This window comes from Alosa alosa, chromosome 6, assembly GCF_017589495.1.
Source record: "Alosa alosa isolate M-15738 ecotype Scorff River chromosome 6, AALO_Geno_1.1, whole genome shotgun sequence".
Lineage (NCBI taxonomy): Eukaryota > Metazoa > Chordata > Actinopteri > Clupeiformes > Clupeidae > Alosa > Alosa alosa.
Window position 1 is genome coordinate 18,117,855 of NC_063194.1, and position 16,861 is coordinate 18,134,715.

A 16,861-nucleotide genomic window follows, 5' to 3' on the forward strand; every position below is an offset into this window, starting at 1 on the left:
TGTTCTAAAACTTACTGTTTACCATGTTGTTAGTCGCTTTGGTTAAAAAGCGTCAGCCAAATGTAATGTAATGTAATGTAATGTAATGTCCATCACTGAAACATGGGCTATATACTCACAGAATGGTTATCTAATGGCTGCTTTCAAACCAAACAACAAAAGATGCCACATTCACAATATGTACACTCAACAACACTCTAGGAACCTAATACAACTGGTATTGTTATAAACCTTGAACAACAACCTTCACCATCATCAAACATGTTTTGAATTCCTTTAAAAGGATCAGTAGGGCCTACCACATGGCGCAGTCCACCTTACCGTGATCACAGAATTAAGTTTACCCACCTCTTATTTTACCACTACATCTCTGAGTGTGGGTAATACAAAACTGAGAGCTAGGGTTTTAACATTGCATTTATCTATTACTGTGCAACATGCAGTGAGTCTGTCATGGAGAGATGAAAGGCTACATTCTCCACTCTTCTTCAAGGTAATGGCTGAGTTTGCCTTGTTTTTTTTATTCTGAACAACATATTGATCAGAGGCAAAGAAGATTAAATGTGTTGATGCATGTGAGTATTGACACACACACACACACACACACACACACACACACACACACACACACACTTCAGAATAAAAAGCATCTCCTATTTGTTTGAGAAGATAGATCAGTCAGACACTTTCCTCCTGATTCACATGGAGGCTACAATGGTGATGTTGCTGCTGGAGAAGTGTTGGGCAGCAGGGTATATAAGCTCAGGTCCACCTGTGTCATTTGAGCGTAATGAGGGGACAGTCCTCTGATCAACACAGTGCAAAATGTGTGAGACCTTCTGTCAGGGTCCCCCTGATATCTGTGATGTGTCTGTCTGTGTTCTACATTAGTCATTATAGTCTCATTATAATGTCATTACGGTGTAATTACTATGACTAACTGTCTTGATGGTAAACAAACATGGAAAGTCTCATTATAAAGCAATGATTGTACTTTCCACTTTGCTAATTCCCGTCACACACTGACCTTCCAGGGTGTTTACCAACAGTCCTGCAGTAAATGGTATAGTACGTGTCCCCTTCATTTGTTTTAAAAGAAACAAATTAAGTATTGTTTCACTGTACCTGTGTGTGTGTGTGTGTGTGTGTGTGTGTGTGTGTGTGTGTGTGTGTGTGTGTGTGTGTGTGTGTGTGTGTGTGTGTGTGTGTGTGAGAGAGAGAGAGAGAGAGAGAGAGAGAGAGACTGCTCTGGTTGCTCTTTCTGGCATAAGTTTGAAGTGTGAGGATGAAAAGTGGCTAAACCCAGTTTGGCTGTCTATCTGTCTCCTCTGCTCTTTAAACATAGACTTCAACTTAAATAATCAGTGGTTGAGATGCTTAAGAGCATGCATTATTAATTGACTGAGCACAGTGCCATGCTGTCTGGAAAGCATGATTATTTCTTTGAACTCAACATCACTCTGAGACAGACTCTGAGATTTTCTCATGGATTTATAAGCATGCTTCACAGACAGATGTTAGATCTTGCTTCATGGTTGTTAAAGTTTCAGTTCCAACTGTGAACTTTTATTCTATTAGATGGGAGGCTGCTAAAAATTCAGTCGGGCAATTAACATTTCGTTCACAGGACAGACATTTAGGTTTACCGCCCAGACAGCTGGGAGAAATTTATCATGTGACAATGAAATAAACAGACACTTTGTCATTCTTACTTGTCGCTCCGTAACAGAACAGCTGAAACTGCAGATAAGGGCGGGTGAGTTGTAGACTGCAAAAGCTCTGAGTGGATCTGCAAAAACAGGTTGCACCCGCCTGAGAAGGTAAATAGTGCTCTCTAGTGTTCGTCCTCTACATCCCTTTATCAAATAATGCTGATACTGAACTTGCTGAAGATGACTGTACAATGAAACTTGAAACTTCTTATGCACACACATTTCACATTAAGGAAATAAAGTGATGACAGTTGACACAGACGCAGCAAGATGCCTTAAATGTGTTGATGGTTATTTGCAAGTGTCAATCTTTCATTTATTTGCACAAAACGTGCTTGAAGTCATAAGGGGTTATTGCCTTTTGGAACAACCAACCGCAATCCAGCTAGAGAATAAAATGGATGCCTATTTTTTCCACTTCATGTGAGTGGTTCTGTGCAGAAGTACAAGACCAGTCATCGTAATAGTCATAATTTGTGTTTAAAAGCGGAAGTAAAAGCTTCACGTGTGCTGTAATGTAGCAGAACTAGGGTGACCACTAAACAGACTCTGAAAAGGAGGATCGTTATCTTTAAAGTGAGGACAAATTGGCCAAAATGAGGACACCCCCAATGTCTGTTTACAGGCCTATTCCAGTTGTGTAACTGTAGCTAGCTGGTATATATCTGTGCAGTGTGTATGTTGTGTAAACGTCCTTCCCAACGCCAAAGAGTTGTGCTAGTAAGTAAGTAAGTAAGTAAGTGAATTTAATTTATAAAGCACATTTAAACACAGCATAAACTGACTAAAGTGCTGTACAGTGAATAGCTAAAAAGACAAATAATACAGAAAAGCACATTGGACCAATAGTCAATAATTCTATAAAACATGGATAAAAGGGCAATATCAGGGCACACAACAACAAAGTTGTTAACAAATAGTAAGAGAGCAGCAGCCTGGACTTTTAGCTTGATTGTTAGGACACTTGACTCCCGAAGCCAAGGTGCTGCTGTTTGCGGGTTCGAGTCCAGGTGAGTGCAGGGCTGAGCCATGCAAATCAACACAAGGCATTGTTGCCGTGACCCAGATCAGGAGTGAGGTTTAGACATAAACACGCAAATGAGGGTTATATGTGTACCATATAGCAGAAATAGAGTTACCACAACACAAATCTTTGGGCCATTCGCTCAACCCAGCATAGCCTTGCAGCGCATGCTGCTTCCTAACCGTAAGCCCCCATATGTGCGACTGCAGAGAATGTGTTTTTTTTGTGTTTTTTTTTAGTCATCGATCGCTACTTGTGGAACCCACACAGGAAGACACTCTATTTAGAGTTATAATTGATACATGGTATTTTGGGCCCCCACTGTCGACTTCAAGGCAGCGCTGGCTAGAAGGCACTAAGCAAGGGTTAGGGTTAGGGTTAGGTTTAGGATTACGGTTAGGGTTAGGATTAGGTATGGCAGCGCTGCCTTGAAGTCAACAGTGGGGGCCCAAAAGACCATCAAGCCGTATAATTCCGACAAATGGTCACTAGACAAACAATGGCATTAGCTAATGCTATCATGGTGGCTAACTACCTTAGCTACAGTCAGTAGCTAACATTATTTTACTGTTGGACGTAATGTTAAGCTGGAAAGACAATACTGGAAATTTAAATGAAAGGATCAATATTCGCCTTTTTATTTTACTTAGTTTTAAAATAATTAGCGGACTATATAGACGCAGATACTGATAGATCGGCAAATAGCTTAAATCGGCAGAGAATATCAGCACACCAATTCATCGGTCGGGCTCTAGTCGTGAGCCTGCTCAAACTACAAAATCGGACAGACCTGATTCAAAGGTTTGTCAGATCCAACTGATTCTGGGCTAAAATTTTGTGTTTGTTATTTTTTAAAATGTTTTTGACATGTGGTGTCAACGCTGGCGACTACGCCGCTCCGTCTGGCATTTTTTGTCTTATTGTCTTTTGGGTTTTTTTGTCAATGTCTTGTATGTGGAGCGCTTTGGGTTGCACTTTGTGCATGTTAAATGCGCTATACTAAATAAAAGTGACTTGACTGGACTTGACTTGACTAAAATCAGGTCAACATCACAGTGTCTGTGTTTGGCATAAGTCAGCACCAATTAGCTTCCATGCATTATTCTGTGCTTTTATGACATCATCATAGATGTCTCACAGAGATTATTTTGCAGTATTTTTAAAATATAAAAATGTTGATACAAAATACAGTCATTTTCTTCAACCCAATAAAATACAAATTACAAAAAAGTATTTTGTATTTTAAATACATATTTTAAATACATCTATCAGAAATTCTGCCCATTCCTGAATACATAACATAGCTTTAATAATAATAATAATAATAATAATAATAATAATAATAATAATAATAATAAGCTTTATTTGTATAGCACCTTTCATACACAGAATGCAGCTCAAAGTGCTTTACATTCGAAGCATGTAACACAATAATAGTCAGTCAGTCATTATCAATCGCTTTTCTTCATTGCTGTGGCCGTTTATGATCCAATCAGCAACATATCAGAAATATAAAAACAACATGTCATAAGACTGGCAGCCTTAATCCTTTACCCCCCACAAGCACACCATATGGCAACTGTGGCAAGGAAAAACTCCCATATTCCAGGAAGAAACCTTGAGCAGAACCTGACTTAATAGGGGGAGCCCATCTGCTTCTGGCTGGCTGCGCCCTCCAATGGCAGCAGATGTAGAATAATCTGAAAAAGTAGTCTATAAGATGAGTTAACTAAAAGCTTTCCTATACAGGTATGTTTTCAGATCTTTTTTAAAGATATTTACTGAACTCGCCTGCTTGATGTACAGAGGCAGGGTGTTCCATAGTTTTGGGGCATAATGGATAAAAGCAGCTTCTCCACTTTGCTTGTGGAGCACTTTGGGTACAATTAAAAGATTAGAATTAGATGATCTAAGTTTCCTTTGTGGTTGATAAGATATTAAAAGCTCAGAGATATATGAAAGTGCTATGCCATTCAGAGCTTTGTAAGTAATTAACATAACCTTAAAATCAATTCTATAGGAAACAGGGAGCCAGTGCAGTTCAGCCAACACAGGGGTGATGTGTTCTCTCTTCTTGGTCTTAGTTAAAAGTCTAGCCGCAGAGTTCTGTATGAGTGCCAATTTCTTTAGATGTTTTTTGGGAAGACCAGTGAAAAGTGCATTGCAGTAGTCTAACCTGTGATAAAGGCATGAATTAGTTTTTCTGCATCTTGTTGAGTTAAAAAGGGTCGCACTTTGGCAATGTTTCTCAGGTGGAAATAGGCTGTCTGAGTAACTTGACTGATATGGGGCTTAAAACTTAACTCTGCATCTAAGATGACACCGAGGCTTGTTGCTTTTGGTTTGACACTTTTGGTTTGACCTGGTGTGCCAAGTTTCCCAGATTACTAAGAATTAGGATGCTATGATCAATGGTGTCAAATGCCGCACTCAAATCCAGAAGAATAAGGATTGAGACTTTGTTTGAGTCAGTAGCCAGTCTAAGATCATTGACTATTTTTACTAGAGCCATTCCTGTGCTGTGATTTGATCTAAAACCTGATTGGAATTTTTCAAGGATACTGTTTTCGTTGACATCATGCAGTCAATATACAGTGAAGTTAAAGGGGAACTATGCAGGTTTTTTAGCTTAATTTACCTTAACTGAACAGCTTTGAAGTCATTGGAATGGTTATGACTTTTTTTGGGTTGAATGGTGGCCGTCTCACTTCCCCCTAGTGCCTGTAAATGGAAAAACCACCCTTGCAACTTTGGGCCGGCGGGCCGAGGGCCTCAGACATAGAAAGTCTTGCAGCCATAGCTCTCAGCCTCGCGATGTAACGAATTGCTTTACTGCACTACACACATACAAGCACCGGCTAGAACAAGGTAGCGATGGAGTTTCTCAGACATTCGTCATGGCTGAGCCAGCAAAAAGAAGCAGAAAGCGAGTGAACCGTTGTCGGAGGAACAGGGAAAGTAGGAAAACGGCAGACTGACGATTGAGGAGTGTCGTAAATCATATACTCTGAAGCTGGAGGGGGAGCTCTGCAGAGAAACCTGCGAGCAAAAAGCGAGAGAACAGCGAAGAAATTGCCAAAACTGCATAGTTTCTCTTTAATAATCGGCAAATTAAGATAGACCTAATTTGGTAAATGGACACGGAATGTAGAAGACACATTGCAAGTATTTTACCTATCAAGTAGGCCATCTTGCACCCCCAACACACACTCGCAAACTCACTACACTGTTTTCTCTATCAATTCGTCTGAAACAGACAAAAAGGGTCATGCTCCTACCCGTGAGAATAACATTACGTAATGCTATAGAAGGCATTCTGGGCTGCATTAGCAATGTCAGACACATGCTATTCTCCGTACATATCAGTGTAGCATCAAATGATCTTGATTGAGTGTCTTTTTTATTCAATGTAGTTTTTTATTTTGAAGTAATCCAATAAAGTATTCAGATTACTTTAGGGGTACCACGCAGGGATGGATTACTGCACGGGCCTACCGGGCCCAGGTCATTTAGTACTGCCCATCCCCAAAATGCACCAGAATACAGGAAATCACATCAAACAAATAAAAAAAATTCTGGGGGAGGACCCCCAAACCACCCTTCCCACATATGCGAGGGACCCAAAAGTTTATAATCCATCCATGGCACCACGTTGTACATAATTCACAGCCAGCCATTACGTGTTCACTTGAATGGTATTGTTGTAGTCACAGCCTGTGCTTTATCTGTTGAGTTGTTGTGTACTGTTTACGGTGTCGTGTTCTGATGACTTTGGTGGCGCGAATTGTGTGTACCTTTAAACTGACATGCGAGCTAAGTTTGCGGTGATTAAAGTTTCCCCGAGTTCGGGCTTTTAAACTTATTCGCTGCGTCCGTGTCTCCCCATAGTGTCGACTCCTTTACATTAAATTATTTTTGTAATCCAATGGATTATGTTACTGATTACAAAAATTGGCACGTAATCTGTATTCAGGATTACATTTCAAAGTAATCTGACCCAACACTGTTCATGAATTTTGTCTGAAATATGAGGATAAATAGTCAATGCTAGTAAAGTAGTCAGTTGTTTTACAAATGTCTTTCTCTTAACTCAAAACCTCAGACCTCTTGACTCTGCAGTCCGACCCCACAAGGGCTTTAGGGCCTCAGATATGTGAATGTGATCTGCATCTAAGCTTTACAGAAAAAGCCTCTTTGTGAATCAGAGAACATTATGATTCATCAATGAGAGAGATATACTGAGGGCAATTGCTGCAACTGTAAACAATGATTCCAGCCTAAATGCATAGACCTTGCAGGCCAATATACCGATAGGTCATTGATTTGTTTCGACTTGACTTTGATAAGGACGTCAGAGGGTGTAAGAGACAGAAAATGGAACAGTAATGGGCTGATGGAAAATGGAACTGGCAACAGGAAAATTACCTTGGGAATAATGCCCCTCTATTAGACTGTAGTAAGGTCATGAAAGTGCTGTCTTCAGCAGAATACTTTAATAAAAAAACTGAAATAAGAGTGTTTGATTAGTGGAATATATGGCTGTGCTACCTCTACAAAATATACATTACAGGCTTTATGGGTCCATCTTGCATTAAGAGAGCTCTTTCATGACCTTAATTGAGTGTAATGGAGGAGTATTATTCCCAAGGCTACTTCCCAGCAACCCATTTTTCTCTACTTATTCTATGATATTCACTATAAATGCCCAGGAAAAAAACAAGGGGGGGTCACCTCTTCCCCAATGCCAAGTGATAGAACTGAAATGCCCAAAGAAAACTTCAGTACATAAATGTATACATGTACAGTACTGTACATACTGTCCTACTGTCATACTGTACATACACAAACACATAAACCTTCAGACACATGGACACGGCCCTCATCCATTTCCTCCCTTGCAGCAGGCTGATCTCTCTCTCTCTCTCTCTCTTGCTCTCCCTCCCTTTCTCTCTCCCTCCCTGCCTCTTTGAGTGGAAAACTCAGTTCTAGCTACACGTTGAGAGGAGATGTAGATGAGGAAGATGAGAGGTGTAAACAAAGTGACGTGTGTGTGTATGTGTATTAAGGAAGTGCTACAGAAAGGGTCCTCCCTTTAACGCAATTTCTAGTTATGCACAGTTCTATCTGGGGTGAAGATGAGGAGATAGAGGTCATTTCCCAGAGAACGGACACATTTTTAGAAAGAACGCTTTTTTAAAACCTGGACCTATGAAGTCATAAGGAAGTAAATAGACCATCTCCAGACGTCAATTTTAAGGTAAGTCATAAATACTTCATGTGCTGTAGACATTTTCATAGTATATTATTTTGAGAATTCACATTACAATCAGTGAACACTTATTATTAACATATTGTACATTAAAATGTATAAATGTATTTATTTATTTATTTATTTGTGTATGTATAAACAGGAATATTACAAGTGCACTCTTAAAATGAATGTGTTGAAAACACAACTTGCTTTGTTTTTAACCCATCTCTGTGTCCAGATAGGGACAACGCATTCGTTTTAAGAGGGTGGGTACCATGCTGTTAATATATATGGGTAAATAGAATGATTAGTCAAGTCAAGTGTTTTATATTCCATGGTATATTTTCGGTTCTTTTGTGTTTTTGTCTTATCTTTTTACGATAATGTGTTACTTTTTCGATAATGTGTTATTTTACAATCCTCTCACATGGCTGCAATGTTATATATAAATAGCCTTTTTTCAGTGTTTTTATGTACTTTGAAAGTAACCCAGAACAGCCATATTAAATGATCTTCAAATGAGCCTGATGCTAATTTAATCCTCATGCCACACATATAATAGACCACTGAGGACACTGGGTTCTCACACCATCAGACACGCCCAGTAATCCTCTTCTTCTTTATCATCCTTCTCCTCTTCCTCCTCCTCTGTGCCCAGAATCTCCTCCAATCCTCCACAATGACAGAGAAGACAGACAAGCCCACAGGGGAGCCCTCCAAGCCGGTGGACCCAGAGACTGTCCCACTGGAAGAGTGCTCTCGCGCTCCGTCCAACGACCACCTCAGCCTGCGCACGGAGAGCACGATCTTTAGCCTCACCCGCACCGAGTCTCAGGGGACCACCCCCCTCCCTGGCAGAGCCTGGAAGTCCCACCGCCCTGCAATCATCCTCATATCCACCGGGGGTAGCATGCTGCTGGCGGGCTTTGTACTAAGCGGCCTCTATTTCACTGAGGAATACTCCAAGCTCAACGGTACCAACCTTATAAGTACCAGAACCAACCAAACAGTGTACAATCTGATCTGTGGTACCATCATGGGCCCACCGCTCCTCTCCATTGGTCTGATGGTGATGATGGTGGGTGTGGTTCTCATCCCTGTTACCCGGGAGATGAGGCAGCAGAACTCCATGAAGAGGCTGTACTCCTTTAAACCACAACAACTCAGTTTATGAGAGTGCTTGAGGCCTGCGATGCCTATATGGAATACAGTGAGAGGAAATGTGCACAATTTAATTGTGAAGTATTAGATGACATTAGATGACATGTGATGAGAGGAGTTTGGAGACATTCTGAGACAGTTGTGCCAAATACTTACAGGGATTACTCAGAAGCATGCTAAAGGTAATGTATCAGTGTAACAAAAGGGCTATTGCAGGCAAGCAGATGAGAACAGTATTAAATCCTCATCAGATGTGCATGTTTACATTGTTAAATAATCTCTAGTATAAAAGGCTATATATGAAAATATGTTTTAACATTTTATAATGCAAAATATAGACATTTTCTGAAAATCTTTTGGGTGTCCAAAATTGTTATTGTCAATTAAACAATTAAAATACATACTGAGGACATGCTCAGTCAGTGCATGAAAATGGTTAGGCTTATTGAGTTATTCTATTTTTGTGTTGGAATGGAATGTTTAAATATACAGTAAACACACAACAACTTTGTTATTTTCTATGTTCTAGATACCACAAGGATATAGGGTGTGGCCTGCAGTGAATGTAGTCAACTGGTTACATCATTTTACTACACAAATAGTCAGACTATCAGCCTGAATTTGTTTAGCAAATCATTTTGAGGTAGGTTGCAACCTGCACAAGATGTTCTGCACTGAAAGTGTAGTCTTGTAGGCTATATTGAATCAAAGGTAGCCTAGGCTACACTAAAGGCAGGCCTACCTCCTACCAAAAATGTTTCAATATAACCTGTAGGCCTAGCCTACAATGCAGAGTTACAGCAGGCCCCTCGTTTTACACCAACGAATGTATTCTGAACCTGATCTGAAAGAAAGACTTGTCCACGATCCACCTGTGCTAATTTGAATGTTCCAACGTCACCAAGGGCGGTAGCCTAGCCTACTTACAACAGGTGTGTCTTCACACTATGCGTTGCGCTGCATTTGGTGCGAGTTCTTCCGCTACTTTCATAAAACTGGTATTACAACAATGGACCTGAGATGCCTAGGTGGATGTGTGCCGTTATTTTCTCTCGCGATTGTTTTTGACATTGTAGGAGTAGTTATTCTCTTCATTGGGATATTTGCAGATTTGCGATTAGATGGTCAGTTTTACGGCGACTTTTTGATCTACAGTGGCTCGCTCATTCTTTTTTCCAGCCTGGCGTGGTGGATCATGTGGTATGTGGGTAACATAAAAGTTTCCACTGAGGGATCAAGGAGAGACTCTGTAGTGAGTCAAAAGCACAGTTTCAAACAGCTGGCAAGAAAATTAACCGAACGGCTGTCCAAGAGTCACCATAAAGGCGAGGGGAACGATGTTTTTAAGTCACCAGGGAAGGAAGACCTGACAAAGAAGAAGGAACACACATCTGACCATCATGTCGCCTCCCGAATTACCTGGGGCAAGTCCACCTGCTACGAGAACAAAGGCTATGATAACTACAGCGAGTCCGTTACCAGTTCGAAAAACACAGAGGAGACGGAAGCGGACTTGAAGATAGGAAAGATTGAACGTCTCCTCTAAGCTGAGGTAAATGAATGACCTGATTGGTTTTCCGAATAGGCTCGTTTGACCTGCTTTATGCTAACGTAGTCCTCTCCACATCAGCCTTAAATTTCATTTCAGCTGGGTCTGTCCTATGTTGTTATGAAAACCACGCGTAAAGCTGTGACAATCTGGCAGTTACCAAGTAGGCCTATCTGTCTGAAGTGGTTGGTTATTCCCACTGCTATGTTGTCATATCTTTATAGTGGTAGGCTACTAGGCCCATTTCTCTCCGCGTTTAGAGGAAGTTAAAATATGAAGAAAACCATTGGTGCTCTTTCCTTGGACACCACAAATGATTGCCATTTGTAACCTAATAAAGTCAAACCCAATAGGCTACACGGTGGCTCACTATCTGGGTAGTTGAATGATTAACCAATAGTTGAGTGGCTGGGTAGTTGAGTGGTTAACCAATTGTTAAAATGTAACTCTAAATCTATAAATCAAATACGTCCCTGCAACTATAGGCATAATGGTTTTATAATTAACTAACATTATTTACTGTAAATGTTAACTTGTGTCAAAATTGTTGGTGATATTCTAGGCCTAGTCTACATTATAATTTCTGTTTTATGCAGTAACTGATTAACTCAATTAATTAATTAATTAATTAAATACATAAAATGACTACAAATCCAGGCTTTTGTCACCATCATCTAATATGCATCAACTGGAAGATTAACATTTTGTTTGTTTGTAGCCTATGATTTGTTGAGGAATTGTACATCATAGTGGAATGTAAGTCTTCTAACAAGAGAGAAAAATGCTAAAAGATGTGTTTTGATTAATTGTCCTGTCTCAAGAATGACTGACTGATATTTAGCCCCCCCCCCTCTCTGGTAGGCTACTCCAGCAATACACAAGCCTGCTGAGGATGTTGACTTTAAACACATTGTCTACATTTATTACAGTGCCATCTCTATATTCTCATCATATTGTATATACTATATGATTGTATTGATTTTTAAGCAGGGACGAAAAGACAGCATGGGTATTTCAAATTGTGTAATTAGTTTATGTGTGAAGTAATTGAACAGAGGTGGTTTTTGCTGCTTTGAATGTTCCATTCTTACCATGGGTGGTTCTCTCAGTAGGTGCCTTTAGAATTGTATGAGAGAGGTATTGTGCTTAGTTTTCACACTGGTTCAGAAAACTGACAGAAGCCATATTGGACTGACAAAAAATGAATTATGTTGCTATGCTTTAGTTTGTTTCATTGTATTTGTAAAATAAATGGCTTAATGGCTTAATTTTCATCATGAAGTTCAGTAGACTGTATATGTGCAATGGAGGAAAAGTGTCCCTGTTTTTCAAAACTGCACTGCGCTTTGCCTTTGTTGTCAGTTAAATCTAATTTCAAATCCTTATTTTTGTATTATGTTTCCCAAGTGATTTAACTCTTTGATTTATGTGATAAATGTAACACAAGATTCCTTCCAAATAAAGGCAACATTTTACTGTACAGACATAATACTGATATTTATATAGATATTTTCACATGTTCTCTTTAATTATATGGTATCCTCAGTCTGCAGACGTTCATACTTGTTTGTGAATTCTTTCTTGTGAATTTACAATCCTGATATTGTCGTCTTGTGTGTGACACATGCAACCCTTATTTTGTCATGGAGCTGACCTGATCATTCCTACCACTAAAACACATAGTGGTTGGACTGGTTTTTCTGTAAATAAACTACCAACTCACTGACACCTCTCAGAGCACACCCTATGTCTTTTGCTTGCATTTTGGCATTTCACCTTGCCTTGATCATTTGGATGTGTTTGAAGCCCAATATTATACAGAGTAATGTCTTACCTGGTCATATTTATGTGTGAGAGTTTAGATCTCTGATCAGATGATGTTAACTCAACAACATTAAATAAAGATGTTTAAAGAGAAACTATGCAGTTTTGGCAATTTCTTCGCTGTTGCTTATTGCTCGAAGTTTTCTCTGCAGAGCTCCCCCGACAGCTTCAATGTATATATTTTTTACGACACTCCTCAATCTGTCAGTCTGCCGTTTCCTCTTTTGCCTGTTCCTCCAACAACGGTTTACTCGCTTTCAGATTCTTTTCGTTGGCTCTGCCATGACAAATGTCTGAGAAACTCCATCGCTACCTTGTTCTAGCCGGTGCCTGGCGTGTAGTAAAGCAATTTGTTACATTGCGAGGCTGCGAGACTTTCTGTCTCTGAGGCCGTCGGCCCGCCAGCCCAAAGTGGCAAGGGTGGTTTTTCCGCTCACAGGCGCTAGGGGGAAGCGAGACTGTCACCATTCAACCCGAAAAAAGTCATGTAAACAATGCAATGACTCCGAAGCTGTTCAGTTAAGGTAAATTAAGCTAAAAAACTGCGTAGTTCCCCTTTAATTGAGTACCATTGAGTACTGAATTACAAAATACATCAATTAATGTCCTGTTCTATACGTAAGTGCATAACATCTAAATATGACTTCATACTCTTCAGGACAATAGCTCCCATTCTATCAACAAATTCATCTATGAGATAAGAGATCACACTGCTCTGACTGATCGCGCAGATCAAACTGGTGGCAAAATTGTCTCTGTTCTGGCGTTAGGCTCCCAGACAAAATCTCAGCCGCAGTCACCATGCTGGTAACCTACTCTGCTTTTGCAATGGTTGATTACCAGATTGCGAGAGATGTTTAAGATCATAATTTGCTGATATACTGCCCTAATAATAGATCTGAATAGGTTCCGGTGCCAAGATTTGTCAATCAAGTGGGTGGGGGGGATTAAAGAGCTGTATAACTTGTTATGGTGGTTGCATCTGCATACCTGCCTCCTGCTATTGTACAAAGGTTAAGTACTCAATAGAATCCAAAGGAATGCAGGGCATCCTTTTAAAAAGGGCCTCGGCAAAACCAGCTCCTCTCATTTGCAAAGACGCGGCTATGCAGTTTTGAAGTGCCAGATCTTCTCATAGCGATGGATTGCAAGGCCTGTTGCGGGCGTTGCATTCTCTTCCTGGTCCTGGCAGTGATCTGTGATGTCGTGGGCCTGGTCCTCTTCCTGGTGGGCATCCTCGCTCCGCTGAGCTTCTGGGATTTGTTTGTGCTCTCCGGGCCTCTCGTCATCTTCCTCAGCCTGGTGTTCTGGATCTTCTGGTACCTGGGGAACCTCACTGTGCCATATAAAGAGCTGTTGCCACTTTAAGGCAGATAGCGATTCTGTATCTACCGGGAAATTGACAGGCTGGCAGGAGCTAATCTCTCATACATAAATACAGAGTTAAAGGGCTGAGCAGCAAGCTGATGTCAAATCTTATGACCGACAATGAGGAGTTTACACAGACTGAACTTACGCCTGACAATGATTTAAACGTAAGTACCATGATTCCCATTTTTTTACATTTGAAGATAAATTATGTAAGATGGACATATAAATAGTAATATTATACATAATACATAAATAGTAATATTATTTGTATACAATTAGTTCATGTGGGCATTTCCATACATAATTAATGAATTGTGAATACTTATGTGTCAGCGTTGTGTTTCCATAGGTACATTTGAATTCTCACGGCTTTTGAAGTCAATTACGTCTTTAAACGTACCAAACCACGAGTTACCAGGGGTTCGAAGATGAAAACTCTCCATTTTGAGGCACTTGAATATGTATAATAACGTTGTACTTCCTTGTAAAAACCTGTGGTTGTATTTATGGTTAATAAACTATGTTCACTATGAATTTTATAATACTGACGATTCATTTTGTTTTTGAGGGTTTAAACAACTGTATTGTTAAGACAGGCTTGCTTAACAATAGAAACCAGCCTAACTTGCCATTTCAGTTCTGATGTTGCAAATGATGTTGCAAAGAACCACACCCATGTCTTACAATAGTAATAAGTCCTATCTCTTTCAAAACAGTCTGACAGAGGTATTTTCTCACTCAGTATGGAGTTCTAGCCTGGATACCAGACTCTGACTTCGCAGTACTGTAGGAGTACTGTAGGGAAATGTAAATGAGCGGAAGAATGTAGACAGGTGAAGTCAGGCTAATGGAGTTCAATTGAGTCCAAACAGTTTGAGTTTTTAAGGACAGTTATTTCACTTTTTTAATTGGAAAATTAAAAATGTCTCTGTTCAACTGAACATAATGGTTTATTCTAGGGTTAGCATTATAGTGTTCAAATAATGAACAGAAACATTTTGCTGCAGTATATTGTGCTGTATTGTATATGGTGCAGATCTATAATGGACTGGCTTGTGATGTGGTCAGGTTCATGCAAATTGACTGAAACTGATTCAGACTGTTCAACCCAGGAAGCAGGAGAGCCAATCCCCTTGGCACCCACCCACCACATGCACTCTGACTTCATCAGCACTTTGGAGCAGAAACCATTTGAACAGTAATGTTTTCTGCCCCTCTCTTCCCTCTCTCTCTCTGTGTTTCGCTCTTCCTCTCTAATTCTCTCCCAGAGACACAGTTAATGTCTCACAGCCTCTCAACAGGCACATTTGCTGTACATTTCTGGGAATTTCAATCAACGACAAGAGAATGAATTCAAAATGCTTTCATTCAGACTCTTAGAGTGGTGAGGGGTCAGGGTACAGTACAAACCAAGATCTGACAGTTGTCAGTAATTCGGCCTTATAGGTTTGACTTTATTTTTTACTTTATTTATTTTTGAATTGTGTTCTGCAGATGAAATTGCTTTTTCATGATTTGCGAACACACCCAATCCATTCTAATGAATAATAGGGAATCAGGCCCTCCCACTCATCTGAAAAGGAATTGGAAGGTATCAGAAATGCACTTATACAAACCAGCCAGTCCCTGTGGAATTGTTACTCTGCTCTGATGGGTTGCACCATTAGTTCAAAGTGGGTTGCCTAAATGGCCACTAAGAGCTTTCCAATGCAATTACAATTCAAGCATTCATAAGTGTCAGATATTGATTTCTGAACTCTTGCATTTATTAAGAACCATGCTCATGCTGACCTGCCTATATTTTGTATGCTTGATATGCAAAATATTAAAGAACATGTAGGACTAGGCCTAACAGGCTGATAGCCTATTGAGAAGTGAAACTAGACCTAAAACTAACATTAAACCATATAAAGTAACCAGAAAAGTCCATTCTTCTGTGAACAGGTGGGCCATAGGCCTATACCTAAACTATTGATTTCCCTTTTCACTGTGACATCATTAAACCCTCTGGCAGCAGAACATTTTGTCCGTCAACGATTTGGTCTCATTTATGACATCTACTGGAGTTAGCCTAAAGTGAAATACTGACATACAAGAGGTAAACTATTAGGCTTACATACTGTATGCCACAGACCTACAGATATCAATATCAAAAACATTAACTGAGATTGGAGCAGAGAAAACAGCAAATCTTTACGGATTGCATTTTATATGATTGCCACGATTAAGGAGTAGGCTTTCAGTCGGCATTAGTCTAGTTCAGTAGTTCTCAAGCGGTGGTACGGGTACCACTGGTGGTATGCGGACTCCTTCTAGTGGTACTCTGGGAGTCTCCAAAATTCTTTTATAAAGATGACATAATCACTTCAAATTATATAAAAATATATATAATTCAAAATCCTTAACCACACCACTTAAGTTAAATTTAATTTTCATGACAAAAAGTAGGCCTATATTTGTTTTTATATCAGCCAATAGGAGCCAATAGGCCTACTAGGATAATTTAACTGTATGGCCCATAGGGTATGGACTATTAGCAAATGGTTGACAAGCTAAGCTGTGATGGCAAGCAAAGGAAAAGGCAGCAAACATGATTAATCAAAAAACATTCATGCAATCATGGCTTCATACAGGAAGTGTTAGAAAGAGAAGAGTGGTGAATACTGTATGTCGAGCAGAAACTGAAGTTGGTGACAATGAGCCCAGCACTAGACTAAGCCTCCATGGCACCTGCCACAAACGACGCAAAACAGTACAGTATTCAATATGTTAAACTGGCCTACGCGATTTTATTTTAATGCCAGTCAGTCAGAATGGTGGTACTTCATAGTTTTTTTGAGGGGAAAAGTTTGAGAACCACTGGTCTAGTCAGAACCATACGGCTCTGGGTCTAGTTTGATTGAGTCTAGCTCCATCTAGTGGCGAAACAGTGTAATATCAATCTCCACTATAAACATGAACAACACCCA

General features: G+C 39.9%; 2 long non-coding RNA genes across 2 annotated transcripts; both read left to right on the forward strand.

Moving 5' to 3' along the window:
- Nucleotides 1–9,965: 9,965 nt before the first annotated feature.
- Nucleotides 9,966–12,177, forward strand: LOC125296143. The gene is made up of 2 exons (XR_007193717.1): nucleotides 9,966–10,700; nucleotides 11,559–12,177. It is a non-coding gene; the product is annotated as an uncharacterized LOC125296143 (long non-coding RNA).
- Nucleotides 12,178–13,373: 1,196 nt separating this feature from the next.
- On the forward strand, nucleotides 13,374–14,426 carry LOC125296706. Its single transcript, XR_007193831.1, has 2 exons — nucleotides 13,374–14,056; nucleotides 14,242–14,426. It is a non-coding gene; the product is annotated as an uncharacterized LOC125296706 (long non-coding RNA).
- The last annotated feature ends 2,435 nt before the right edge of the window (nucleotides 14,427–16,861 follow it).